The sequence below is a fragment of the Phalangium opilio genome, unplaced genomic scaffold, assembly GCF_054372755.1.
Source record: "Phalangium opilio isolate 3A_F unplaced genomic scaffold, DU_Popi_V2 ptg000352l_1, whole genome shotgun sequence".
Lineage (NCBI taxonomy): Eukaryota > Metazoa > Arthropoda > Arachnida > Opiliones > Phalangiidae > Phalangium > Phalangium opilio.
The window spans coordinates 8,852,915-8,877,245 of record NW_028324228.1 but is presented as its reverse complement, the minus strand read 5'-3'; the positions used below and the strand labels follow the sequence as shown (position 1 = coordinate 8,877,245).

The 24,331-nt window shown below is 47.4% G+C and overlaps 19 non-coding genes across 19 annotated transcripts; all 19 read left to right on the top strand.

Annotated features, from left to right (window-relative positions):
- Positions 1-7,552: 7,552 nt before the first annotated feature.
- Positions 7,553-7,625, top strand: TRNAN-GUU (transfer RNA asparagine (anticodon GUU)). Its single transcript has one exon. It is a non-coding gene; the product is annotated as a tRNA-Asn (tRNA).
- Positions 7,626-8,870: 1,245 nt separating this feature from the next.
- TRNAN-GUU (transfer RNA asparagine (anticodon GUU)) lies at positions 8,871-8,943 on the top strand. The gene has a single exon. It is a non-coding gene; the product is annotated as a tRNA-Asn (tRNA).
- Positions 8,944-9,603: 660 nt separating this feature from the next.
- Positions 9,604-9,676, top strand: TRNAN-GUU (transfer RNA asparagine (anticodon GUU)). The gene has a single exon. It is a non-coding gene; the product is annotated as a tRNA-Asn (tRNA).
- Positions 9,677-10,631: 955 nt separating this feature from the next.
- On the top strand, positions 10,632-10,704 carry TRNAN-GUU (transfer RNA asparagine (anticodon GUU)). The gene has a single exon. It is a non-coding gene; the product is annotated as a tRNA-Asn (tRNA).
- A 513-nt stretch (positions 10,705-11,217) lies between these two features.
- On the top strand, positions 11,218-11,290 carry TRNAN-GUU (transfer RNA asparagine (anticodon GUU)). The gene has a single exon. It is a non-coding gene; the product is annotated as a tRNA-Asn (tRNA).
- A 74-nt stretch (positions 11,291-11,364) lies between these two features.
- On the top strand, positions 11,365-11,437 carry TRNAN-GUU (transfer RNA asparagine (anticodon GUU)). Its single transcript has one exon. It is a non-coding gene; the product is annotated as a tRNA-Asn (tRNA).
- A 662-nt stretch (positions 11,438-12,099) lies between these two features.
- On the top strand, positions 12,100-12,172 carry TRNAN-GUU (transfer RNA asparagine (anticodon GUU)). Its single transcript has one exon. It is a non-coding gene; the product is annotated as a tRNA-Asn (tRNA).
- A 74-nt stretch (positions 12,173-12,246) lies between these two features.
- Positions 12,247-12,319, top strand: TRNAN-GUU (transfer RNA asparagine (anticodon GUU)). Its single transcript has one exon. It is a non-coding gene; the product is annotated as a tRNA-Asn (tRNA).
- Positions 12,320-13,274: 955 nt separating this feature from the next.
- TRNAN-GUU (transfer RNA asparagine (anticodon GUU)) lies at positions 13,275-13,347 on the top strand. The gene has a single exon. It is a non-coding gene; the product is annotated as a tRNA-Asn (tRNA).
- Positions 13,348-13,714: 367 nt separating this feature from the next.
- TRNAN-GUU (transfer RNA asparagine (anticodon GUU)) lies at positions 13,715-13,787 on the top strand. Its single transcript has one exon. It is a non-coding gene; the product is annotated as a tRNA-Asn (tRNA).
- A 1,100-nt stretch (positions 13,788-14,887) lies between these two features.
- TRNAN-GUU (transfer RNA asparagine (anticodon GUU)) lies at positions 14,888-14,960 on the top strand. Its single transcript has one exon. It is a non-coding gene; the product is annotated as a tRNA-Asn (tRNA).
- A 368-nt stretch (positions 14,961-15,328) lies between these two features.
- On the top strand, positions 15,329-15,401 carry TRNAN-GUU (transfer RNA asparagine (anticodon GUU)). The gene has a single exon. It is a non-coding gene; the product is annotated as a tRNA-Asn (tRNA).
- A 1,100-nt stretch (positions 15,402-16,501) lies between these two features.
- On the top strand, positions 16,502-16,574 carry TRNAN-GUU (transfer RNA asparagine (anticodon GUU)). Its single transcript has one exon. It is a non-coding gene; the product is annotated as a tRNA-Asn (tRNA).
- A 221-nt stretch (positions 16,575-16,795) lies between these two features.
- Positions 16,796-16,868, top strand: TRNAN-GUU (transfer RNA asparagine (anticodon GUU)). The gene has a single exon. It is a non-coding gene; the product is annotated as a tRNA-Asn (tRNA).
- Positions 16,869-17,236: 368 nt separating this feature from the next.
- On the top strand, positions 17,237-17,309 carry TRNAN-GUU (transfer RNA asparagine (anticodon GUU)). Its single transcript has one exon. It is a non-coding gene; the product is annotated as a tRNA-Asn (tRNA).
- Positions 17,310-17,823: 514 nt separating this feature from the next.
- On the top strand, positions 17,824-17,896 carry TRNAN-GUU (transfer RNA asparagine (anticodon GUU)). The gene has a single exon. It is a non-coding gene; the product is annotated as a tRNA-Asn (tRNA).
- A 2,859-nt stretch (positions 17,897-20,755) lies between these two features.
- Positions 20,756-20,828, top strand: TRNAN-GUU (transfer RNA asparagine (anticodon GUU)). The gene has a single exon. It is a non-coding gene; the product is annotated as a tRNA-Asn (tRNA).
- Positions 20,829-21,489: 661 nt separating this feature from the next.
- Positions 21,490-21,562, top strand: TRNAN-GUU (transfer RNA asparagine (anticodon GUU)). The gene has a single exon. It is a non-coding gene; the product is annotated as a tRNA-Asn (tRNA).
- Positions 21,563-23,832: 2,270 nt separating this feature from the next.
- On the top strand, positions 23,833-23,905 carry TRNAN-GUU (transfer RNA asparagine (anticodon GUU)). The gene has a single exon. It is a non-coding gene; the product is annotated as a tRNA-Asn (tRNA).
- The last annotated feature ends 426 nt before the right edge of the window (positions 23,906-24,331 follow it).

Sequence of the window (24,331 nt, the reverse complement as noted above, 5' to 3'; positions counted from 1 at the left end):
TGTGAGGTCTTAGATGTAACGTAAAATTCAGAGTTTTTTAAAAATAACTGACGAACATTTAATTTTTGGGCTTCCGTGGCGCAATGGTTAGAGCGTTCAGCTGTTATTCAAAAGGTTTGTGGTTCGAGCCCATCCGGGAGCGGTGTTGTGAAATCTCAAACGTAATGTCAAATGCCAAAGTTTTTCCACAATACCTGACGAACATTTTATCTTTGGGCTTCCGTTGCGCAATGGTTAACGCCGTCGGCTTTTAACCGAAAGGTTGGTGGTTCGAGCTCACCCAGGAGCCGTGTTGTGAAGTCTCAAATGTAACGTAAAAAGCCAAGGTTTTTCCACAATACCTGACGAACATTTAATCTTTGGGCTTCCGTGGCGCAATGGTTAGCGCGTTCGGCTGTTAACCGAAAGGTTGGTGGTTCGAGCCCACCCAGGAGCCGTGTTGTGAAGTCTCAAATGTAACGTAAAAAGCCAAGGTTTTTCCACAATACCTGATGAACATTTAATCTTTGGGCTTCCGTGGCGCAATGGTTAGCGCGTTCGGCTGTTAACCGAAAGGTTGGTGGTTCGAGCCCACCCAGGAGCCGTGTTGTGAAATCTCATATGTAACGTAAAAATCCAAAGTTTTTCCACAATACCTGACGAGCATTTAATCTTTGGGCTTCCGTTGCGCAATGGTTAACGCCGTCGGCTGTTAACCGAAAGGTTGGTGGTTCGAGCGCATCCGGGAGCGGTGTTGTTAGGTCTTAGATGTAACGTAAAATTCAGAGTTTTTTAAAAATACCTGACGAACATTTAGTCTTTGGGCTTCTGTGGCGCAATGGTTAGCGCGTTCGGCTGTTAACAGAAAGGTTGGTGGTTCGAGCCCACCCGGGAGCGGTGTTGTGAGCTCTCACATGTAACGTAAAAAGCCAAAGTGTTTCCACAATACCCGACGACCATTTAATTTTTGGGCTTCCGTGGCGCAATGGTTAGCGCATTCAGCTGTTATTCAAAAGGTTTGTGGTTCGAGCCCATCCGGGAGCGGTGTTTTGAAGTCTCGGATGTGACGTAAAAAGTCAGAGTTTTTCCACAATACCTGACGACCATTTCTTTTCTGAGCTTCCTTGGCTCGAAGGTTAGCGCGTTCGGATGTTAACCAAAAGGTTGGTGGTTCGAGCCCACCCGGCTGCCGTGTTGTGAAGTCTCAAATGTAACGTAAAAAGCCAAAGTTTTTCCACAATACCTGACGACCGTTTAATTTTTGAGCTTCCGTGGCGCAATGGTTAGCGCGTTCGGCTGTTAACCGAAAGGTTGGTGGTTCGAGCCCACCCGGGCGCGGTGTTGTGAGATCTCAAACGTAATGTCAAATGCCAAAGTTTTTCCACAATACCTGACGAACATTTAAGCTTTGGGCTTCCGTGGCGCAATGGTTAGCGCGTTCGGCTGTTAACCAAAAGGTTGGTGGTTCGAGCCCACCCGGGAGCGGTGTTGTGAAATCTCACATGTAAAGTAAAAATCCAAAGTTTTTCCACAATACTTGACGAACATTTTATCTTTGGGCTTCCGTTGCGCAATGGTTAACGCCGTCGGCTGTTAACCGAAAGGTTGGTGGTTCGAGCCCATCCGGGAGCGGTGTTGTGAGGTCTTAGATGTAACGTAAAATTCAGAGTTTTTTAAAAATACCTGACGAACATTTAATCTTTGGGCTTCTGTGGCGCAATGGTTAGCGCGTTCGGCTGTTAACCAAAAGGTTGGTGGTTCGAGCCCACCCGGGAGCGGTGTTGTGAAATCTCACATGTAACGTAAAAATCCAAAGTTTTTCCACAATACCTGACGAACATTTCATCTTTGGGCTTCCGTTGCGCAATGGTTAACGCCGTCGGCTGTTAACCGAAAGGTTGGTGGTTCGAGCCCATCCGGGAGCGGTGTTGTGAGGTCTTAGATGTAACGTAAAATTCAGAGTTTTTTAAAAATAACTGACGAACATTTAATTTTTGGGCATCCGTGGCGCAATGGTTAGCGCGTTCGGCTGTTAACAGAAAGGTTGGTGGTTCGAGCCCACCCGGGAGCGGTGTTGTGAGCTCTCACATGTAACGTAAAAAGCCAAAGTGTTTCCACAATACCAGACGACCATTTAATTTTTGGGCTTCCGTGGCGCAATGGTTAGCGCGTTCAGCTGTTATTCAAAAGGTTTGTGGTTCGAGCCCATCCGGGAGCGGTGTTTTGAAGTCTCGGATGTGACGTAAAAAGTCAGAGTTTTTCCACAATACCTGACGACCATTTCATTTCTGAGCTTCCTTGGCTCGAAGGTTAGCGCGTTCGGCTGTTAACCGAAAGGTTGGTGGTTCGAGCCCACCCGGGAGCGGTGTTGTGAGATCTCACATGTAACGTAAAAATCCAAAGTTTTTCCACAATACCTGACGAACATTTAATCTTTGGGCTTCCGTTGCGCAATGGTTAACGCCGTCGGCTGTTAACCGAAAGGTTGGTGGTTCGAGCCCATCCGGGAGCGGTGTTGTGAGGTCTCAGATGTGACGGAAAAAGTCAAAGTTTTTCCACAATACCTGACGACCATTTAATTTTTGAGCTTCCGTGGCGCAATGGTTAGCGCGTTCGGCTGTTAACCGAAAGGTTGGTGGTTCGAGCCCATCCGGGAGCGGTGTTTTGAGGTCTCAGATGTGACGTAAAAAGTCAAAGTTTTTCCACAATACCTGACGAACATTTAATCTTTGGGCTTCCGTTGCGCAATGGTTAACGCCGTCGGCTGTTAACCGAAAGGTTGGTGGTTCGAGCCCATCCGGGAGCAGTGTTGTGAGGTCATAGATGTAACGTAAAATTCAGAGTTTTTTAAAAATATCTGACGAACATTTAATTTTTGGGCTTCCGTGGCGCAATGGTTAGCGCATTCAGCTGTTATTCAAAAGGTTTGTGGTTCGAGCCCATCCGGGAGCGGTGTTTTGAAGTCTCGGATGTGACGTAAAAAGTCAGAGTTTTTCCACAATACCTGACGACCATTTTATTTCTGAGCTTACTTGGCTCGAAGGTTAGCGCGTTCGGATGTTAACCGAAAGGTTGGTGGTTCGAGCCCACCCGGCTGCCGTCTTGTGAAGTCTCAAATGTAACGTAAAAAGCCAAAGTTTTTCCACAATACCTGACGACCGTTTAATTTTTGAGCTTCCGTGGCGCAATGGTTAGCGCGTTCGGCTGTTAACCGAAAGGTTGGTCGTTCGAGCCCACCCGGGAGCGGTGTTGTGAGATCTCAAACGTAATGTCAAATGCGAAAGTTTTTCCACAATACCTGACGAACATTTAATCTTTGGGCTTCCGTGGCGCAATGGTTAGCGCGTTCGGCTGTTAACTGAAAGGTTGGTGGTTCGAGACCATCCGGGAGCGGTGTTGTGAGGTCTCAGATGTGACGGAAAAAGTCAAAGTTTTTCCACAATACCTGACGACCATTTAATTTTTGAGCTTCCGTGGCGCAATGGTTAGCGCGTTCGGCTGTTAACCGAAAGGTTGGTGGTTCGAGCCCATCCGGGAGCGGTGTTTTGAGGTCTCAGATGTGACGTAAAAAGTCAAAGTTTTTCCACAATACCTGACGAACATTTAATCTTTGGGCTTCCGTTGCGCAATGGTTAACGCCGTCGGCTGTTAACCGAAAGGTTGGTGGTTCGAGCCCATCCGGGAGCAGTGTTGTGAGGTCATAGATGTAACGTAAAATTCAGAGTTTTTTAAAAATATCTGACGAACATTTAATTTTTGGGCTTCCGTGGCGCAATGGTTAGCGCATTCAGCTGTTATTCAAAAGGTTTGTGGTTCGAGCCCATCCGGGAGCGGTGTTTTGAAGTCTCGGATGTGACGTAAAAAGTCAGAGTTTTTCCACAATACCTGACGACCATTTCTTTTCTGAGCTTCCTTGGCTCGAAGGTTAGCGCGTTCGGATGTTAACCAAAAGGTTGGTGGTTCGAGCCCACCCGGCTGCCGTGTTGTGAAGTCTCAAATGTAACGTAAAAAGCCAAAGTTTTTCCACAATACCTGACGACCGTTTAATTTTTGAGCTTCCGTGGCGCAATGGTTAGCGCGTTCGGCTGTTAACCGAAAGGTTGGTGGTTCGAGCCCACCCGGGCGCGGTGTTGTGAGATCTCAAACGTAATGTCAAATGCCAAAGTTTTTCCACAATACCTGACGAACATTTAAGCTTTGGGCTTCCGTGGCGCAATGGTTAGCGCGTTCGGCTGTTAACCAAAAGGTTGGTGGTTCGAGCCCACCCGGGAGCGGTGTTGTGAAATCTCACATGTAAAGTAAAAATCCAAAGTTTTTCCACAATACTTGACGAACATTTTATCTTTGGGCTTCCGTTGCGCAATGGTTAACGCCGTCGGCTGTTAACCGAAAGGTTGGTGGTTCGAGCCCATCCGGGAGCGGTGTTGTGAGGTCTTAGATGTAACGTAAAATTCAGAGTTTTTTAAAAATACCTGACGAACATTTAATCTTTGGGCTTCTGTGGCGCAATGGTTAGCGCGTTCGGCTGTTAACCAAAAGGTTGGTGGTTCGAGCCCACCCGGGAGCGGTGTTGTGAAATCTCACATGTAACGTAAAAATCCAAAGTTTTTCCACAATACCTGACGAACATTTCATCTTTGGGCTTCCGTTGCGCAATGGTTAACGCCGTCGGCTGTTAACCGAAAGGTTGGTGGTTCGAGCCCATCCGGGAGCGGTGTTGTGAGGTCTTAGATGTAACGTAAAATTCAGAGTTTTTTAAAAATAACTGACGAACATTTAATTTTTGGGCATCCGTGGCGCAATGGTTAGCGCGTTCGGCTGTTAACAGAAAGGTTGGTGGTTCGAGCCCACCCGGGAGCGGTGTTGTGAGCTCTCACATGTAACGTAAAAAGCCAAAGTGTTTCCACAATACCAGACGACCATTTAATTTTTGGGCTTCCGTGGCGCAATGGTTAGCGCGTTCAGCTGTTATTCAAAAGGTTTGTGGTTCGAGCCCATCCGGGAGCGGTGTTTTGAAGTCTCGGATGTGACGTAAAAAGTCAGAGTTTTTCCACAATACCTGACGACCATTTCATTTCTGAGCTTCCTTGGCTCGAAGGTTAGCGCGTTCGGCTGTTAACCGAAAGGTTGGTGGTTCGAGCCCACCCGGGAGCGGTGTTGTGAGATCTCACATGTAACGTAAAAATCCAAAGTTTTTCCACAATACCTGACGAACATTTAATCTTTGGGCTTCCGTTGCGCAATGGTTAACGCCGTCGGCTGTTAACCGAAAGGTTGGTGGTTCGAGCCCATCCGGGAGCGGTGTTGTGAGGTCTCAGATGTGACGGAAAAAGTCAAAGTTTTTCCACAATACCTGACGACCATTTAATTTTTGAGCTTCCGTGGCGCAATGGTTAGCGCGTTCGGCTGTTAACCGAAAGGTTGGTGGTTCGAGCCCATCCGGGAGCGGTGTTTTGAGGTCTCAGATGTGACGTAAAAAGTCAAAGTTTTTCCACAATACCTGACGAACATTTAATCTTTGGGCTTCCGTTGCGCAATGGTTAACGCCGTCGGCTGTTAACCGAAAGGTTGGTGGTTCGAGCCCATCCGGGAGCAGTGTTGTGAGGTCATAGATGTAACGTAAAATTCAGAGTTTTTTAAAAATATCTGACGAACATTTAATTTTTGGGCTTCCGTGGCGCAATGGTTAGCGCATTCAGCTGTTATTCAAAAGGTTTGTGGTTCGAGCCCATCCGGGAGCGGTGTTTTGAAGTCTCGGATGTGACGTAAAAAGTCAGAGTTTTTCCACAATACCTGACGACCATTTCTTTTCTGAGCTTCCTTGGCTCGAAGGTTAGCGCGTTCGGATGTTTACCAAAAGGTTGGTGGTTCGAGCCCACCCGGCTGCCGTGTTGTGAAGTCTCAAATGTAACGTAAAAAGCCAAAGTTTTTCCACAATACCTGACGACCGTTTAATTTTTGAGCTTCCGTGGCGCAATGGTTAGCGCGTTCGGCTGTTAACCGAAAGGTTGGTGGTTCGAGCCCACCCGGGCGCGGTGTTGTGAGATCTCAAACGTAATGTCAAATGCCAAAGTTTTTCCACAATACCTGACGAACATTTAAGCTTTGGGCTTCCGTGGCGCAATGGTTAGCGCGTTCGGCTGTTAACCAAAAGGTTGGTGGTTCGAGCCCACCCGGGAGCGGTGTTGTGAAATCTCACATGTAAAGTAAAAATCCAAAGTTTTTCCACAATACTTGACGAACATTTTATCTTTGGGCTTCCGTTGCGCAATGGTTAACGCCGTCGGCTGTTAACCGAAAGGTTGGTGGTTCGAGCCCATCCGGGAGCGGTGTTGTGAGGTCTTAGATGTAACGTAAAATTCAGAGTTTTTTAAAAATACCTGACGAACATTTAATCTTTGGGCTTCTGTGGCGCAATGGTTAGCGCGTTCGGCTGTTAACCAAAAGGTTGGTGGTTCGAGCCCACCCGGGAGCGGTGTTGTGAAATCTCACATGTAACGTAAAAATCCAAAGTTTTTCCACAATACCTGACGAACATTTCATCTTTGGGCTTCCGTTGCGCAATGGTTAACGCCGTCGGCTGTTAACCGAAAGGTTGGTGGTTCGAGCCCATCCGGGAGCGGTGTTGTGAGGTCTTAGATGTAACGTAAAATTCAGAGTTTTTTAAAAATAACTGACGAACATTTAATTTTTGGGCATCCGTGGCGCAATGGTTAGCGCGTTCGGCTGTTAACAGAAAGGTTGGTGGTTCGAGCCCACCCGGGAGCGGTGTTGTGAGCTCTCACATGTAACGTAAAAAGCCAAAGTGTTTCCACAATACCAGACGACCATTTAATTTTTGGGCTTCCGTGGCGCAATGGTTAGCGCGTTCAGCTGTTATTCAAAAGGTTTGTGGTTCGAGCCCATCCGGGAGCGGTGTTTTGAAGTCTCGGATGTGACGTAAAAAGTCAGAGTTTTTCCACAATACCTGACGAACATTTCATTTCTGAGCTTCCTTGGCTCGAAGGTTAGCGCGTTCGGCTGTTAACCGAAAGGTTGGTGGTTCGAGCCCACCCGGGAGCGGTGTTGTGAGATCTCACATGTAACGTAAAAATCCAAAGTTTTTCCACAATACCTGACGAACATTTAATCTTAGGGCTTCCGTTGCGCAATGGTTAACGCCGTCGGCTGTTAACCGAAAGGTTGGTGGTTCGAGCCCATCCGGGAGCGGTGTTGTGAGGTCATAGATGTAACGTAAAATTCAGAGTTTTAAAAATATCTGACGAACATTTAATTTTTGGGCTTCCGTGGCGCAATGGTTAGCGCATTCAGCTGTTATTCAAAAGGTTTGTGGTTCGAGCCCATCCGGGAGCGGTGTTTGAAGTCTCGGATGTGACGTAAAAAGTCAGAGTTTTTCCACAATACCTGACGACCATTTCATTTCTGAGCTTCCTTGGCTCGAAGGTTAGCGCGTTCGGATGTTAACCAAAAGGTTGGTGGTTCGAGCCCACCCGGCTGCCGTGTTGTGAAGTCTCAAATGTAACGTAAAAAGCCAAAGTTTTTCCACAATACCTGACGACCGTTTAATTTTTGAGCTTCCGTGGCGCAATGGTTAGCGCGTTCGGCTGTTAACCGAAAGGTTGGTGGTTCGAGCCCACCCGGGAGCGGTGTTGTGAGATCTCAAACGTAATGTCAAATGCCAAAGTTTTTCCACAATACCTGACGAACATTTAATCTTTGGGCTTCCGTGGCGCAATGGTTAGCGCGTTCGGCTGTTAACCAAAAGGTTGGTGGTTCGAGCCCACCCGGGAGCGGTGTTGTGAAATCTCACATGTAACGTAAAAATCCAAAGTTTTTCCACAATACCTGACGAACATTTTATCTTTGGGCTTCCGTTGCGCAATGGTTAACGCCGTCGGCTGTTAACCGAAAGGTTGGTGGTTCGAGCCCATCCGGGAGCGGTGTTGTGAGGTCTTAGATGTAATGTAAAATTCAGAGTTTTTTAAAAATAACTGACGAACATTTAATTTTTGGGCATCCGTGGCGCAATGGTTAGCGCGTTCGGCTGTTAACCGAAAGGTTGGTGGTTCGAGCCCATCCGGGAGCGGTGTTGTGAGCTCTCACATGTAACGTAAAAAGCCAAAGTGTTTCCACAATACCAGACGACCATTTAATTTTTGGGCTTCCGTGGCGCAATGGTTAGCGCGTTCAGCTGTTATTCAAAAGGTTTGTGGTTCGAGCCCATCCGGGAGCGGTGTTTTGAAGTCTCGGATGTGACGTAAAAAGTCAGAGTTTTTCCACAATACCTGACGACCATTTCATTTCTGAGCTTCCTTGGCTCGAAGGTTAGCGCGTTCGGCTGTTAACCGAAAGGTTGGTGGTTCGAGCCCACCCGGGAGCGGTGTTGTGAGATCTCACATGTAACGTAAAAATCCAAAGTTTTTCCACAATACCTGACGAACATTTAATCTTTGGGCTTCCGTTGCGCAATGGTTAACGCCGTCGGCTGTTAACCGAAAGGTTGGTGGTTCGAGCCCATCCGGGAGCGGTGTTGTGAGGTCATAGATGTAACGTAAAATTCAGAGTTTTAAAAATATCTGACGAACATTTAATTTTTGGGCTTCCGTGGCGCAATGGTTAGCGCATTCAGCTGTTATTCAAAAGGTTTGTGGTTCGAGCCCATCCGGGAGCGGTGTTTGAAGTCTCGGATGTGACGTAAAAAGTCAGAGTTTTTCCACAATACCTGACGACCATTTCATTTCTGAGCTTCCTTGGCTCGAAGGTTAGCGCGTTCGGATGTTAACCAAAAGGTTGGTGGTTCGAGCCCACCCGGCTGCCGTGTTGTGAAGTCTCAAATGTAACGTAAAAAGCCAAAGTTTTTCCACAATACCTGACGACCGTTTAATTTTTGAGCTTCCGTGGCGCAATGGTTAGCGCGTTCGGCTGTTAACCGAAAGGTTGGTGGTTCGAGCCCACCCGGGAGCGGTGTTGTGAGATCTCAAACGTAATGTCAAATGCCAAAGTTTTTCCACAATACCTGACGAACATTTAATCTTTGGGCTTCCGTGGCGCAATGGTTAGCGCGTTCGGCTGTTAACCAAAAGGTTGGTGGTTCGAGCCCACCCGGGAGCGGTGTTGTGAAATCTCACATGTAACGTAAAAATCCAAAGTTTTTCCACAATACCTGACGAACATTTTATCTTTGGGCTTCCGTTGCGCAATGGTTAACGCCGTCGGCTGTTAACCGAAAGGTTGGTGGTTCGAGCCCATCCGGGAGCGGTGTTGTGAGGTCTTAGATGTAATGTAAAATTCAGAGTTTTTTAAAAATAACTGACGAACATTTAATTTTTGGGCATCCGTGGCGCAATGGTTAGCGCGTTCGGCTGTTAACCGAAAGGTTGGTGGTTCGAGCCCATCCGGGAGCGGTGTTGTGAGGTCTTAGATGTAACGTAAAATTCAGAGTTTTTTAAAAATACCTGACGAACATTTAATCTTTGGGCTTCTGTGGCGCAATGGTTAGCGCGTTCGGCTGTTAACAGAAAGGTTGGTGGTTCGAGCCCACCCGGGAGCGGTGTTGTGAGCTCTCACATGTAACGTAAAAAGCCAAAGTGTTTCCACAATACCCGACTACCATTTAATTTTTGGGCTTCCGTGGCGCAATGGTTAGCGCGTTCGGCTGTTAACCGAAAGGTTGGTGGTTCGAGCCCACCCGGGAGCGGTGTTGTGAGATCTCACATGTAACGTAAAAATCCAAAGTTTTTCCACAATACCTGAGGAACATTTAATCTTTGGGCTTCCGTTGCGCAATGGTTAACGCCGTCGGCTGTTAACCGAAAGGTTGGTGGTTCGAGCCCATCCGGGAGCGGTGTCGTGAGGTCTTAGATGTAACGTAAAATTCAGAGTTTTTTAAAAATATCTGACGAACATTTAATTTTTGGGCTTCCGTGGCGCAATGGTTAGCGCGTTCAGCTGTTATTCGAAAGGTTTGTGGTTCGAGCCCATCCGGGAGCGGTGTTTTGAAGTCTCGGATGTGACGTAAAAAGTCAGAGTTTTTCCACAATACCTGACGACCATTTCATTTCTGAGCTTCCTTGGCTCGAAGGTTAGCGCGTTCGGATGTTAACCAAAAGGTTGGTGGTTCGAGCCCACCCGGCTGCCGTGTTGTGAAGTCTCAAATGTAACGTAAAAAGCCAAAGTTTTTCCACAATACCTGACGACCGTTTAATTTTTGAGCTTCCGTGGCGCAATGGTTAGCGCGTTCGGCTGTTAACCGAAAGGTTGGTGGTTCGAGCCCACCCGGGTGCGGTGTTGTGAGATCTCAAACGTAATGTCAAATGCCAAAGTTTTTCCACAATACCTGACGAACATTTAATCTTTGGGCTTCCGTGGCGCAATGGTTAGCGCGTTCGGCTGTTAACTGAAAGGTTGGTGGTTCGAGACCATCCGGGAGCGGTGTTGTGAGGTCTCAGATGTGACGTAAAAAGTCAAAGTTTTTCCACAATACCTGACGACCATTTAATTTTTGAGCTTCCGTGGCGCAATGGTTAGCGCGTTCGGCTGTTAACCGAAAGGTTGGTGGTTCGAGCCCATCCGGGAGCGGTGTTTTGAGGTCTCAGATGTGACGTAAAAAGTCAAAGTTTTTCCACAATACCTGACGAACATTTAATTTTTGGGCTTCCGTGGCGCAATGGTTAGCGCGTTCGGCTGTTAACCGAAAGGTTGGTGGTTCGAGCCCACCCGGGAGCGGTGTTGTGAGATCTCACATGTAACGTAAAAATCCAAAGTTTTTCCACAATACCTGACGAACATTTAATCTTTGGGCTTCCGTTGCGCAATGGTTAACGCCGTCGGCTGTTAACCGAAAGGTTGGTGGTTCGAGCCCATCCGGGAGCGGTGTTGTGAGGTCATAGATGTAACGTAAAATTCAGAGTTTTTTAAAAATATCTGACGAACATTTAATTTTTGGGCTTCCGTGGCGCAATGGTTAGCGCATTCAGCTGTTATTCAAAAGGTTTGTGGTTCGAGCCCATCCGGGAGCGGTGTTTGAAGTCTCGGATGTGACGTAAAAAGTCAGAGTTTTTCCACAATACCTGACGACCATTTCATTTCTGAGCTTCCTTGGCTCGAAGGTTAGCGCGTTCGGATGTTAACCAAAAGGTTGGTGGTTCGAGCCCACCCGGCTGCCGTGTTGTGAAGTCTCAAATGTAACGTAAAAAGCCAAAGTTTTTCCACAATACCTGACGACCGTTTAATTTTTGAGCTTCCGTGGCGCAATGGTTAGCGCGTTCGGCTGTTAACCGAAAGGTTGGTGGTTCGAGCCCACCCGGGAGCGGTGTTGTGAGCTCTCACATGTAACGTAAAAAGCCAAAGTGTTTCCACAATACCCGACGACCATTTAATTTTTGGGCTTCCGTGGCGCAATGGTTAGCGCGTTCGGCTGTTAACCGAAAGGTTGGTGGTTCGAGCCCACCCGGGAGCGGTGTTGTGAGATCTCACATGTAACGTAAAAATCCAAAGTTTTTCCACAATACCTGAGGAACATTTAATCTTTGGGCTTCCGTTGCGCAATGGTTAACGCCGTCGGCTGTTAACCGAAAGGTTGGTGGTTCGAGCCCATCCGGGAGCGGTGTTGTGAGGTCTTAGATGTAACGTAAAATTCAGAGTTTTTTAAAAATATCTGACGAACATTTAATTTTTGGGCTTCCGTGGCGCAATGGTTAGCGCGTTCAGCTGTTATTCGAAAGGTTTGTGGTTCGAGCCCATCCGGGAGCGGTGTTTTGAAGTCTCGGATGTGACGTAAAAAGTCAGAGTTTTTCCACAAATACCTGACGACCATTTCATTTCTGAGCTTCCTTGGCTCGAAGGTTAGCGCGTTCGGCTGTTAACCGAAAGGTTGGTGGTTCGAGCCCACCCGGGAGCGGTGTTGTGAGATCTCACATGTAACGTAAAAATCCAAAGTTTTTCCACAATACCTGACGAACATTTAATCTTTGGGCTTCCGTTGCGCAATGGTTAACGCCGTCGGCTGTTAACCGAAAGGTTGGTGGTTCGAGCCCACCCGGGAGCGGTGTTGTGAGATCTCAAACGTAATGTCAAATGCCAAAGTTTTTCCACAATACCTGACGAACATTTAATCTTTGGGCTTCCGTGGCGCAATGGTTAGCGCGTTCGGCTGTTAACCGAAAGGTTGGTGGTTCGAGCCCACCCGGGAGCGGTGTTGTGAGCTCTCACATGTAACGTAAAAAGCCAAAGTGTTTCCACAATACCCGACGACCATTTAATTTTTGGGCTTCCGTGGCGCAATGGTTAGCGCGTTCGGCTGTTAACCGAAAGGTTGGTGGTTCGAGCCCACCCGGGAGCGGTGTTGTGAGATCTCACATGTAACGTAAAAATCCAAAGTTTTTCCACAATACCTGAGGAACATTTAATCTTTGGGCTTCCGTTGCGCAATGGTTAACGCCGTCGGCTGTTAACCGAAAGGTTGGTGGTTCGAGCCCATCCGGGAGCGGTGTTGTGAGGTCTTAGATGTAACGTAAAATTCAGAGTTTTTTAAAAATATCTGACGAACATTTAATTTTTGGGCTTCCGTGGCGCAATGGTTAGCGCGTTCAGCTGTTATTCGAAAGGTTTGTGGTTCGAGCCCATCCGGGAGCGGTGTTTTGAAGTCTCGGATGTGACGTAAAAAGTCAGAGTTTTTCCACAAATACCTGACGACCATTTCATTTCTGAGCTTCCTTGGCTCGAAGGTTAGCGCGTTCGGCTGTTAACCGAAAGGTTGGTGGTTCGAGCCCACCCGGGAGCGGTGTTGTGAGATCTCACATGTAACGTAAAAATCCAAAGTTTTTCCACAATACCTGACGAACATTTAATCTTTGGGCTTCCGTTGCGCAATGGTTAACGCCGTCGGCTGTTAACCGAAAGGTTGGTGGTTCGAGCCCATCCGGGAGCGGTGTTGTGAGGTCTTAGATGTAACGTAAAATTCAGAGTTTTTTAAAAATATCTGACGAACATTTAATTTTTGGGCTTCCGTGGCGCAATGGTTAGCGCATTCAGCTGTTATTCAAAAGGTTTGTGGTTCGACCCCATCCGGGAGCGGTGTTTTGAAGTCTCGGATGTGACGTAAAAAGTCAGAGTTTTTCCACAATACCTGACGACCATTTCATTTCTGAGCTTCCTTGGCTCGAAGGTTAGCGCGTTCGGATGTTAACCAAAAGGTTGGTGGTTCGAGCCCACCCGGCTGCCGTGTTGTGAAGTCTCAAATGTAACGTAAAAAGCCAAAGTTTTTCCACAATACCTGACGACCGTTTAATTTTTGAGCTTCCGTGGCGCAATGGTTAGCGCGTTCGGCTGTTAACCGAAAGGTTGGTGGTTCGAGCCCACCCGGGAGCGGTGTTGTGAGATCTCAAACGTAATGTCAAATGCGAAAGTTTTTCCACAATACCTGACGAACATTTAATTTTTGGCCATCCGTGGCGCAATGGTTAGCGCGTTCGGCTGTTAACCGAAAGGTTGGTGGTTCGAGCCCATCCGGGAGCGGTGTTGTGAGGTCTTAGATGTAACGTAAAATTCATAGTTTTTTAAAAATACCTGACGAACATTTAATCTTTGGGCTTCTGTGGCGCAATGGTTAGCGCGTTCGGCTGTTAACAGAAAGGTTGGTGGTTCGAGCCCACCCGGGAGCGGTGTTGTGAGCTCTCACATGTAACGTAAAAAGCCAAAGTGTTTCCACAATACCCGACGACCATTTAATTTTTGGGCTTCCGTGGCGCAATGGTTAGCGCGTTCGGCTGTTAACCGAAAGGTTGGTGGTTCGAGCCCACCCGGGAGCGGTGTTGTGAGATCTCCCATGTAACGTAAAAATCCAAAGTTTTTCCACAATACCTGAGGAACATTTAATCTTTGGGCTTCCGTTGCGCAATGGTTAACGCCGTCGGCTGTTAACCGAAAGGTTGGTGGTTCGAGCCCATCCGGGAGCGGTGTTGTGAGGTCTTAGATGTAACGTAAAATTCAGAGTTTTTTAAAAATATCTGACGAACATTTAATTTTTGGGCTTCCGTGGCGCAATGGTTAGCGCGTTCAGCTGTTATTCAAAAGGTTTGTGGTTCGAGCCCATCCGGGAGCGGTGTTTTGAAGTCTCGGATGTGACGTAAAAAGTCAGAGTTTTTCCACAATACCTGACGACCATTTCATTTCTGAGCTTCCTTGGCTCGAAGGTTAGCGCGTTCGGCTGTTAACCGAAAGGTTGGTGGTTCGAGCCCACCCGGGAGCGGTGTTGTGAGATCTCACATGTAACGTAAAAATCCAAAGTTTTTCCACAATACCTGACGAACATTTAATCTTTGGGCTTCCGTTGCGCAATGGTTAACGCCGTCGGCTGTTAACCGAAAGGTTGGTGGTTCGAGCCCATCCGGGAGCGGTGTTGTGAGGTCATAGATGTAACGTAAAATTCAGAGTTTTTAAAAATATCTGACGAACATTTAATTTTTGGGCTTCCGTGGCGCAATGGTTAGCGCATTCAGCTGTTATTCAAAAGGTTTGTGGTTCGAGCCCATCCGGGAGCGGTGTTTTGAAGTCTCGGATGTGACGTAAAAAGTCAGAGTTTTTCCACAATACCTGACGACCATTTCATTTCTGAGCTTCCTTGGCTCGAAGGTTAGCGCGTTCGGATGTTAACCAAAAGGTTGGTGGTTCGAGCCCACCCGGCTGCCGTGTTGTGAGATCTCAAACGTAATGTCAAATGCGAAAGTTTTTCCACAATACCTGACGAACATTTAATCTTTGGGCTTCCGTGGCGCAATGGTTAGCGCGTTCGGCTGTTAACTGAAAGGTTGGTGGTTCGAGACCATCCGGGAGCGGTGTTGTGAGGTCTCAGATGAGACGTAAAAAGTCAAAGTTTTTCCACAATACCTGACGAACATTTAATCTTTGGGCTTCCGTGGCGCAATGGTTAGCGCGTTCGGCTGTTAACCGAAAGGTTGGTGGTTCGAGCCCACCCGGGAGCGGTGTTGTGAAATCTCACATGTAACGTAAAAATCCAAAGTTTTTCCACAATACCTGACGAACATTTTATCTTTGGGCTTCCGTTAAGCAATGGTTAACGCCGTCGGCTGTTAACCGAAAGGTTGGTGGTTCGAGCCCATCCGTGAGCGGTGTTGTGAGGTCTGAGATATGACGTAAAAAGTCAAAGTTTTTCCACAATACCTGACGAACATTTAATCTTTGGGCTTCCGTTGCGCAATGGTTAACGCCGTCGGCTGTTAACCGAAAGGTTGGTGGTTCGAGCCCACCCAAGAGCGGTGTTGTGAAATCTCACATGTAACGTAAAAATCCAAAGTTTTTCCACAATACCTGACGAACATTTAATCGTTGGGCTTCCGTGGCGCAATGGTTAGCGCGTTCGGCTGTTAACCGAAAGGTTGGTGGTTCGAGCCCACCCGGGAGCGGTGTTGTGAAATCTCACAGGTAACGTAAAACTCAGAGTTTTTTAAAAATACCTGACGAACATTTAATTTTTGGGCTTCCGTGGCGCAATGGTTAGCGCGTTCGGCTGTTAACCGAAAGGTTAGTGGTTCGAGCCCATCCGTGAGCGGTGTTGTGAGGTCTGAGATATGACGTAAAAAGTCAAAGTTTTTCCACAATACCTGACGAACACTTAATCTTTGGGCTTCCGTTGCGCAATGGTTAACGCCGTCGGCTGTTAACCGAAAGGTTGGTGGTTCGAGCCCACCCAAGAGCGGTGTTGTGAAATCTCACATGTAACGTAAAAATCCAAAGTTTTTCCACAATACCTGACGAACATTTAATCGTTGGGCTTCTGTGGCGCAATGGTTAGCGCGTTCGGCTGTTAACAGAAAGGTTGGTGGTTCGAGCCCACCCGGGAGCGGTGTTGTGAGCTCTCACATGTAACGTAAAAAGCCAAAGTGTTTCCACAATACCCGACGACCATTTAATTTTTGGGCTTCCGTGGCGCAATGGTTAGCGCGTTCGGCTGTTAACCGAAAGGTTAGTGGTTCGAGCCCATCCGTGAGCGGTGTTGTGAGGTCTCAGATGTGACGTAAAAAGTCAAAGTTTTTCCACAATACCTGACGAACATTTAATCTTTGGGCTTCCGTTGCGCAATGGTTAACGCCGTCGGCTGTTAACCGAAAGGTTGGTGGTTCGAGCCCATCCGGGAGCGGTGTTGTGAGGTCATAGATGTAACGTAAAATTCAGAGTTTTTAAAAATATCTGACGAACATTTAATTTTTGGGCTTCCGTGGCGCAATGGTTAGCGCATTCAGCTGTTATTCAAAAGGTTTGTGGTTCGAGCCCATCCGGGAGCGGTGTTTTGAAGTCTCGGATGTGACGTAAAAAGTCAGAGTTTTTCCACAATACCTGACGACCATTTCATTTCTGAGCTTCCTTGGCTCGAAGGTTAGCGCGTTCGGATGTTAACCAAAAGGTTGGTGGTTCGAGCCCACCCGGCTGCCGTGTTGTGAAGTCTCAAATGTAACGTAAAAAGCCAAAGTTTTTCCACAATACCTGACGACCGTTTAATTTTTGAGCTTCCGTGGCGCAATGGTTAGCGCGTTCGGCTGTTAACCGAAAGGTTGGTGGTTCGAGCCCACCCGGGAGCGGTGTTGTGAGATCTCAAACGTAATGTCAAATGCGAAAGTTTTTCCACAATACCTGACGAACATTTAATCTTTGGGCTTCCGTGGCGCAATGGTTAGCGCGTTCGGCTGTTAACTGAAAGGTTGGTGGTTCGAGACCATCCGGGAGCGGTGTTGTGAGGTCTCAGATGTGACGTAAAAAGTCAAAGTTTTTCCACAATACCTGACGAACATTTAATCTTTGGGCTTCCGTGGCGCAATGGTTAGCGCGTTCGGCTGTTAACCGAAAGGTTGGTGGTTCGAGCCCACCCGGGAGCGGTGTTGTGAAATCTCACATGTAACGTAAAAATCCAAAGTTTTTCCACAATACCTGACGAACATTTTATCTTTGGGCTTCCGTTGCGCAATGGTTAACGCCGTCGGCTGTTAACCGAAAGGTTGGTGGTTCGAGCCCATCCGTGAGCGGTGTTGTGAGGTCTGAGATATGACGTAAAAAGTCAAAGTTTTTCCACAATACCTGACGAACATTTAATCTTTGGGCTTCCGTTGCGCAATGGTTAACGCCGTCGGCTGTTAACCGAAAGGTTGGTGGTTCGAGCCCACCCAAGAGCGGTGTTGTGAAATCTCACATGTAACGTAAAAATCCAAAGTTTTTCCACAATACCTGACGACCATTTAATCGTTGGGCTTCCGTGGCGCAATGGTTAGCGCGTTCGGCTGTTAACCGAAAGGTTGGTGGTTCGAGCCCACCCGGGAGCGGTGTTGTGAAATCTCACAGGTAACGTAAAACTCAGAGTTTTTTAAAAATACCTGACGAACATTTAATCTTTGGGCTTCTGTGGCGCAATGGTTAGCGCGTTCGGCTGTTAACAGAAAGGTTGGTGGTTCGAGCCCACCCGGGAGCAGTGTTGTGAGCTCTCACATGTAACGTAAAAAGCCAAAGTGTTTCCACAATACCCGACGACCATTTAATTTTTGGGCTTCCGTGGCGCAATGGTTAGCGCGTTCGGCTGTTAACCGAAAGGTTAGTGGTTCGAGCCCATCCGTGAGCGGTGTTGTGAGGTCTCAGATGTGACGTAAAAAGTCAAAGTTTTTCCACAATACCTGACGAACATTTAATCTTTGGGCTTCCGTTGCGCAATGGTTAACGCCGTCGGCTGTTAACCGAAAGGTTGGTGGTTCGAGCCCACCCAAGAGCGGTGTTGTGAAATCTCACATGTAACGTAAAAATCCAAAGTTTTTCCACAATATCTGACGAACATTTAATCGTTGGGCTTCCGTGGCGCAATGGTTAGCGCGTTCGGCTGTTAACCGAAAGGTTGGTGGTTCGAGCCCACCCGGGAGCGGTGTTGTGAAATCTCACAGGTAACGTAAAACTCCAAAGTTTTTCCACAATACCTGACGAACATTTAATCTTTGGGCTTCCGATGCGCAATGGTTAACGCCGTCGGCTGTTAACCGAAAGGTTGGTGGTTCGTGCCCATCCGGGAGCTGTGTTGTGAGGTCTTAGATGTAACGTAAAATTCACAGTTTTTTAAAAATAACTGACGAACATTTAATTTTTGGGCTTCCGTGGCGCAATGGTTAGAGCGTTCAGCTGTTATTCAAAAGGTTTGTGGTTCGAGCCCATCCGGGAGCGGTGTTGTGAAGTCTCAGATGTGACGTAAATAGTCAAAGTTTTTCCACAATACCTAACGAACATTTAATCTTTGGGCTTCCGTTGCACAATGGTTAACGCCGTCGGCTGTTAACCGAAAGGTTGGTGGTTCGAGCCCATCCTGGAGCGGTGTTGTGAGGTCTTAGATGTAACGTAAAATTCAGAGTTTTTTAAAAATAACTGACGAACATTTAATTTTTGGTCTTCCGTGGCGCAATGGTTAGAGCGTTCTGCTGTTATTCAAAAGGTTTGTGGTTCGAGCCCATCCGGGAGCGGTGTTGTGAAGTCTCAGATGTGACGTAAAAAGTCAAAGTTTTTCCACAATACCTGACGACCGTTTAATCTTTGGGCTTCCGTGGCGCAATGGTTAGCGCGTTCGGCTGTTAACCGAAAGGTTGGTGGCTCGAGCCCACCCGGGAGCGGTGTTGTGAAATCTCACATGTAACGTAAAAATCCAAAGTTTTTCCACAATACCTGACGAACATTTAATCTTTGGGCTTCCGTTGCGCAATGGTTAACGCCGTCGGCTGTTAACCGAAAGGTTGGTGGTTCGAGCCCATCCGGGAGCGGTGTTGTGAGGTCATAGATGTAACGTAAAATTCAGAGTTTTTCCACAATACCTGACGAACATTTAATCTTTGGGCTTCCGTGGCGCAATGGTTAGCGCGTTCGGCTGTTAACTGAAAGGTTGGTGGTTTGAGCCCATCCGGGAGCGGTGTTGTGAGGTCTTAGATGTAACGTAAAATTCAGAGTTTTTTAAAAATAACTGACGAACATTTAATTTTTGGGCTTCCGTGGCGCAATGGTTAGCGCGTTCGGCTGTTAACCGAAAGGTTGGTGGTTCGAGCCCATCCGGGAGCGGTGTTGTGAGGTCTTAGATGTAACGTAAAATTCAGAGTTTTTTAAAAATACCTGACGAACATTTAATCTTTGGGCTTCTGTGGCGCAATGGTTAGCGCGTTCGGCTGTTAACAGAAAGGTTGGTGGTTCGAGCCCACCCGGGAGCGGTGTTGTGAGCTCTCACATGTAACGTAAAAAGCCAAAGTGTTTCCACAATACCCGACGACCATTTAATTTTTGGGCTTCCGTGGCGCAATGGTTAGCGCGTTCGGCTGTTAACCGAAAGGTTGGTGGTTCGAGCCCACCCAAGAGCGGTGTTGTGAAATCTCACATGTAACGTAAAAATCCAAAGTTTTTCCACAATACCTGACGAACATTTAATCGTTGGGCTTCCATGGCGCAATGGTTAGCGCGTTCGGCTGTTAATCGAAAGGTTGGTGGTTCGAGCCCACCCGGGAGCGGTGTTGTGAAATCTCACAGGTAACGTAAAACTCAGAGTTTTTTAAAAATACCTGACGAACATTTAATCTTTGGGCTTCTGTGGCGCAATGGTTAGCGCGTTCGGCTGTTAACAGAAAGGTTGGTGGTTCGAGCCCACCCAGGAGCGGTGTTGTGAGCTCTCACATGTAACGTAAAATGCCAAAGTGTTTCCACAATACCCGACGACCATTTAATTTTTGGGCTTCCGTGGCGCAATGGTTAGCGCGTTCGGCTGTTAACCGAAAGGTTAGTGGTTCGAGCCCATCCGTGAGCGGTGTTGTGAGGTCTCAGATGTGACGTAAAAAGTCAAAGTTTTTCCACAATACCTGACGAACATTTAATCTTTGGGCTTCCGTTGCGCAATGGTTAACGCCGTCGGCGGTTAACCGAGAGGTTGGTGGTTTGAACCCACCCAAGAGCGGTGTTGTGAAATCTCACATGTAACGTAAAAATCCAAAGTTTTTCCACAATACCTGACGAACATTTAATCTTTGGGCTTCCGTTGCACAATGGTTAACGCCGTCGGCTGTTAACCGAAAGGTTGGTGGTTCGAGCCCATCCGGGAGCGGTGTTGTGAGGTCTTAGATGTAACGTAAAATTCAGAGTTTTTTAAAAATAACTGACGAACATTTAATTTTTGGTCTTCCGTGGCGCAATGGTTAGAGCGTTCTGCTGTTATTCAAAAGGTTTGTGGTTCGAGCCCATCCGGGAGCGGTGTTGTGAAGTCTCAGATGTGACGTAAAAAGTCAAAGTTTTTCCACAATACCTGACGACCGTTTAATCTTTGGGCTTCCGTGGCGCAATGGTTAGCGCGTTCGGCTGTTAACCGAAAGGTTGGTGGCTCGAGCCCACCCGGGAGCGGTGTTGTGAAATCTCACATGTAACGTAAAAATCCAAAGTTTTTCCACAATACCTGACGAACATTTAATCTTTGGGCTTCCGTTGCGCAATGGTTAACGCCGTCGGCTGTTAACCGAAAGGTTGGTGGTTCGAGCCCATCCGGGAGCGGTGTTGTGAGGTCATAGATGTAACGTAAAATTCAGAGTTTTTCCACAATACCTGACGAACATTTAATCTTTGGGCTTCCGTGGCGCAATGGTTAGCGCGTTCGGCTGTTAACTGAAAGGTTGGTGGTTCGAGACCATCCGGGAGCGGTGTTGTGAGGTCTCAGATGTGACGTAAAAAGTCAAAGTTTTTCCACAATACCTGACGAACATTTAATTTTTGGGCTTCCGTGGCGCAATGGTTAGCGCGTTCGGCTGTTAACCGAAAGGTTGGTGGTTCGAGCCCACCCGGGAGCGGTGTTGTGAAATCTCACATGTAACGTAAAAATCCAAAGTTTTTCCACAATACCTGACGAACATTTTATCTTTGGGCTTCCGTTGCGCAATGGTTAACGCCGTCGGCTGTTAACCGAAAGGTTGGTGGTTCAAGCCCATCCGGGAGCGGTGTTGTGAGGTCTTAGATGTAACGTAAAATTCAGAGTTTTTTAAAAATAACTGACGAACATTTAATTTTTGGGCTTCTGTGGCGCAATGGTTAGCGCGTTCGGCTGTTAACAGAAAGGTTGGTGGTTCGAGCCCACCCGGGAGCGGTGTTGTGAGCTCTCACATGTAACGTAAAAAGCCAAAGTGTTTCCACAATACCCGACGACCATTTAATTTTTGGGCTTCCGTGGCGCAATGGTTAGCGCGTTCGGCTGTTAACCGCAAGGTTGGTGGTTCGAGCCCATCCGTGAGCGGTGTTGTGAGGTCTGAGATGTGACGTAAAAAGTCAAAATTTTTCCACAATACCTGACGAACATTTAATCTTTGGGCTTCCGTTGCGCAATGGTTAACGCCGTCGGCTGTTAACCGAAAGGTTGGTGGTTCGAGCCCACCCAAGAGCGGTGTTGTGAAATCTCACATGTAACGTAAAAATCCAAAGTTTTTCCACAATACCTGACGAACATTTAATCGTTGGGCTTCCGTGGCGCAATGGTTAGCGCGTTCGGCTGTTAACCGAAAGGTTGGTGGTTCGAGCCCACCCGGGAGCGGTGTTGTGAAATCTCACAGGTAACGTAAAACTCAGAGTTTTTTAAAAATACCTGACGAACATTTAATCTTTGGGCTTCTGTGGCGCAATGGTTAGCGCGTTCGGCTGTTAACAGAAAGGTTGGTGGTTCGAGCCCACCCGGGAGCGGTGTTGTGAGCTCTCACATGTAACGTAAAATGCCAAAGTGTTTCCACAATACCCGACGACCATTTAATTTTTGGGCTTCCGTGGCGCAATGGTTAGCGCGTTCGGCTGTTAACCGAAAGGTTAGTGGTTCGAGCCCATCCGTGAGCGGTGTTGTGAGGTCTCAGATGTGACGTAAAAAGTCAAAGTTTTTCCACAATACCTGACGAACATTTAATCTTTGGGCTTCCGTTGCGCAATGGTTAACGCCGTCGGCTGTTAACCGAGAGGTTGGTGGTTCGAACCCACCCAAGAGCGGTGTTGTGAAATCTCACATGTGACGTAAAAATCCAAAGTTTTTCCACAATACCTGACGAACATTTAATCTTTGGGCTTCCGTTGCACAATGGTTAACGCCGTCGGCTGTTAACCGAAAGGTTGGTGGTTCGAGCCCATCCGGGAGCGGTGTTGTGAGGTCTTAGATGTAACGTAAAATTCAGAGTTTTTTAAAAATAACTGACGAACATTTAATTTTTGGTCTTCCGTGGCGCAATGGTTAGAGCGTTCTGCTGTTATTCAAAAGGTTTGTGGTTCGAGCCCATCCGGGAGCGGTGTTGTGAAGTCTCAGATGTGACGTAAAAAGTCAAAGTTTTTCCACAATACCTGACGACCGTTTAATCTTTGGGCTTCCGTGGCGCAATGGTTAGCGCGTTCGGCTGTTAACCGAAAGGTTGGTGGCTCGAGCCCACCCGGGAGCGGTGTTGTGAAATCTCACATGTAACGTAAAAATCCAAAGTTTTTCCACAATACCTGACGAACATTTAATCTTTGGGCTTCCGTTGCGCAATGGTTAACGCCGTCGGCTGTTAACCGAAAGGTTGGTGGTTCGAGCCCATCCGGGAGCGGTGTTGTGAGGTCATAGATGTAACGTAAAATTCAGAGTTTTTCCACAATACCTGACGAACATTTAATCTTTGGGCTTCCGTGGCGCAATGGTTAGCGCGTTCGGCTGTTAACTGAAAGGTTGGTGGTTCGAGACCATCCGGGAGCGGTGTTGTGAGGTCTCAGATGTGACGTAAAAAGTCAAAGTTTTTCCACAATACCTGACGAACATTTAATTTTTGGGCTTCCGTGGCGCAATGGTTAGCGCGCTCGGCTGTTAACCGAAAGGTTGGTGGTTCGAGCCCACCCGGGAGCGGTGTTGTGAAATCTCACATGTAACGTAAAAATCCAAAGTTTTTCCACAATACCTGACGAACATTTTATCTTTGGGCTTCCGTTGCGCAATGGTTAACGCCGTCGGCTGTTAACCGAAAGGTTGGTGGTTCAAGCCCATCCGGGAGCGGTGTTGTGAGGTCTTAGATGTAACGTAAAATTCAGAGTTTTTTAAAAATAACTGACGAACATTTAATTTTTGGGCTTCCGTGGCGCAATGGTTAGCGCGTTCGGCTGTTAACCGAAAGGTTGGTGGTTCGAGCCCATCCGGGAGCGGTGTTGTGAGGTCTTAGATGTAACGTAAAATTCAGAGTTTTTTAAAAATACCTGACGAACATTTAATCTTTGGGCTTCTGTGGCGCAATGGTTAGCGCGTTCGGCTGTTAACAGAAAGGTTGGTGGTTCGAGCCCACCCGGGAGCAGTGTTGTGAAATCTCACATGTAACGTAAAAATCCAAAGTTTTTCCACAATACGACGAACATTTTATCTTTGGGCTTCCGTTGCGCAATGGTTAACGCCGTCGGCTGTTAACCGAAAGGTTGGTGGTTCGAGCCCATCCGGGAGCGGTGTTGTGAGGTCTTAGATGTAACGTAAAATTCAGAGTTTTTTAAAAATAACTGACGAACATTTAATTTTTGGGCTTCCGTGGCGCAATGGTTAGCGCGTTCGGCTGTTAACCGAAAGGTTGGTGGTTCGAGCCCATCCGGGAGCGGTGTTGTGAGGTCTTAGATGTAACGTAAAATTCAGAGTTTTTTAAAAATACCTGACGAACATTTAATCTTTGGGCTTCTGTGGCGCAATGGTTAGCGCGTTCGGCTGTTAACAGAAAGGTTGGTGGTTCGAGCCCACCCGGGAGCGGTGTTGTGAGCTCTCACATGTAACGTAAAAAGCCAAAGTGTTTCCACAATACCCGACGACCATTTAATTTTTGGGCTTCCGTGGCGCAATGGTTAGCGCGTTCGGCTGTTAACCGAAAGGTTGGTGGTTCGAGCCCACCCGGGAGCGGTGTTGTGAAATCTCACAGGTAACGTAAAACTCAGAGTTTTTTAAAAATACCTGACGAACATTTAATCTTTGGGCTTCTGTGGCGCAATGGTTAGCGCGTTCGGCTGTTAACAGAAAGGTTGGTGGTTCGAGCCCACCCGGGAGCAGTGTTGTGAGCTCTCACATGTAACGTAAAAAGCCAAAGTGTTTCCACAATACCCGACGACCATTTAATTTTTGGGCTTCCGTGGCGCAATGGTTAGCGCGTTCGGCTGTTAACCGAAAGGTTAGTGGTTCGAGCCCATCCGTGAGCGGTGTTTTGATGTCTCAGATGTGACGTAAAAAGTCAAAGTTTTTCCACAATACCTGACGAACATTTAATCTTTGGGCTTCCGTTGCGCAATGGTTAACGCCGTCGGCTGTTAACCGAAAGGTTGGTGGTTCGAG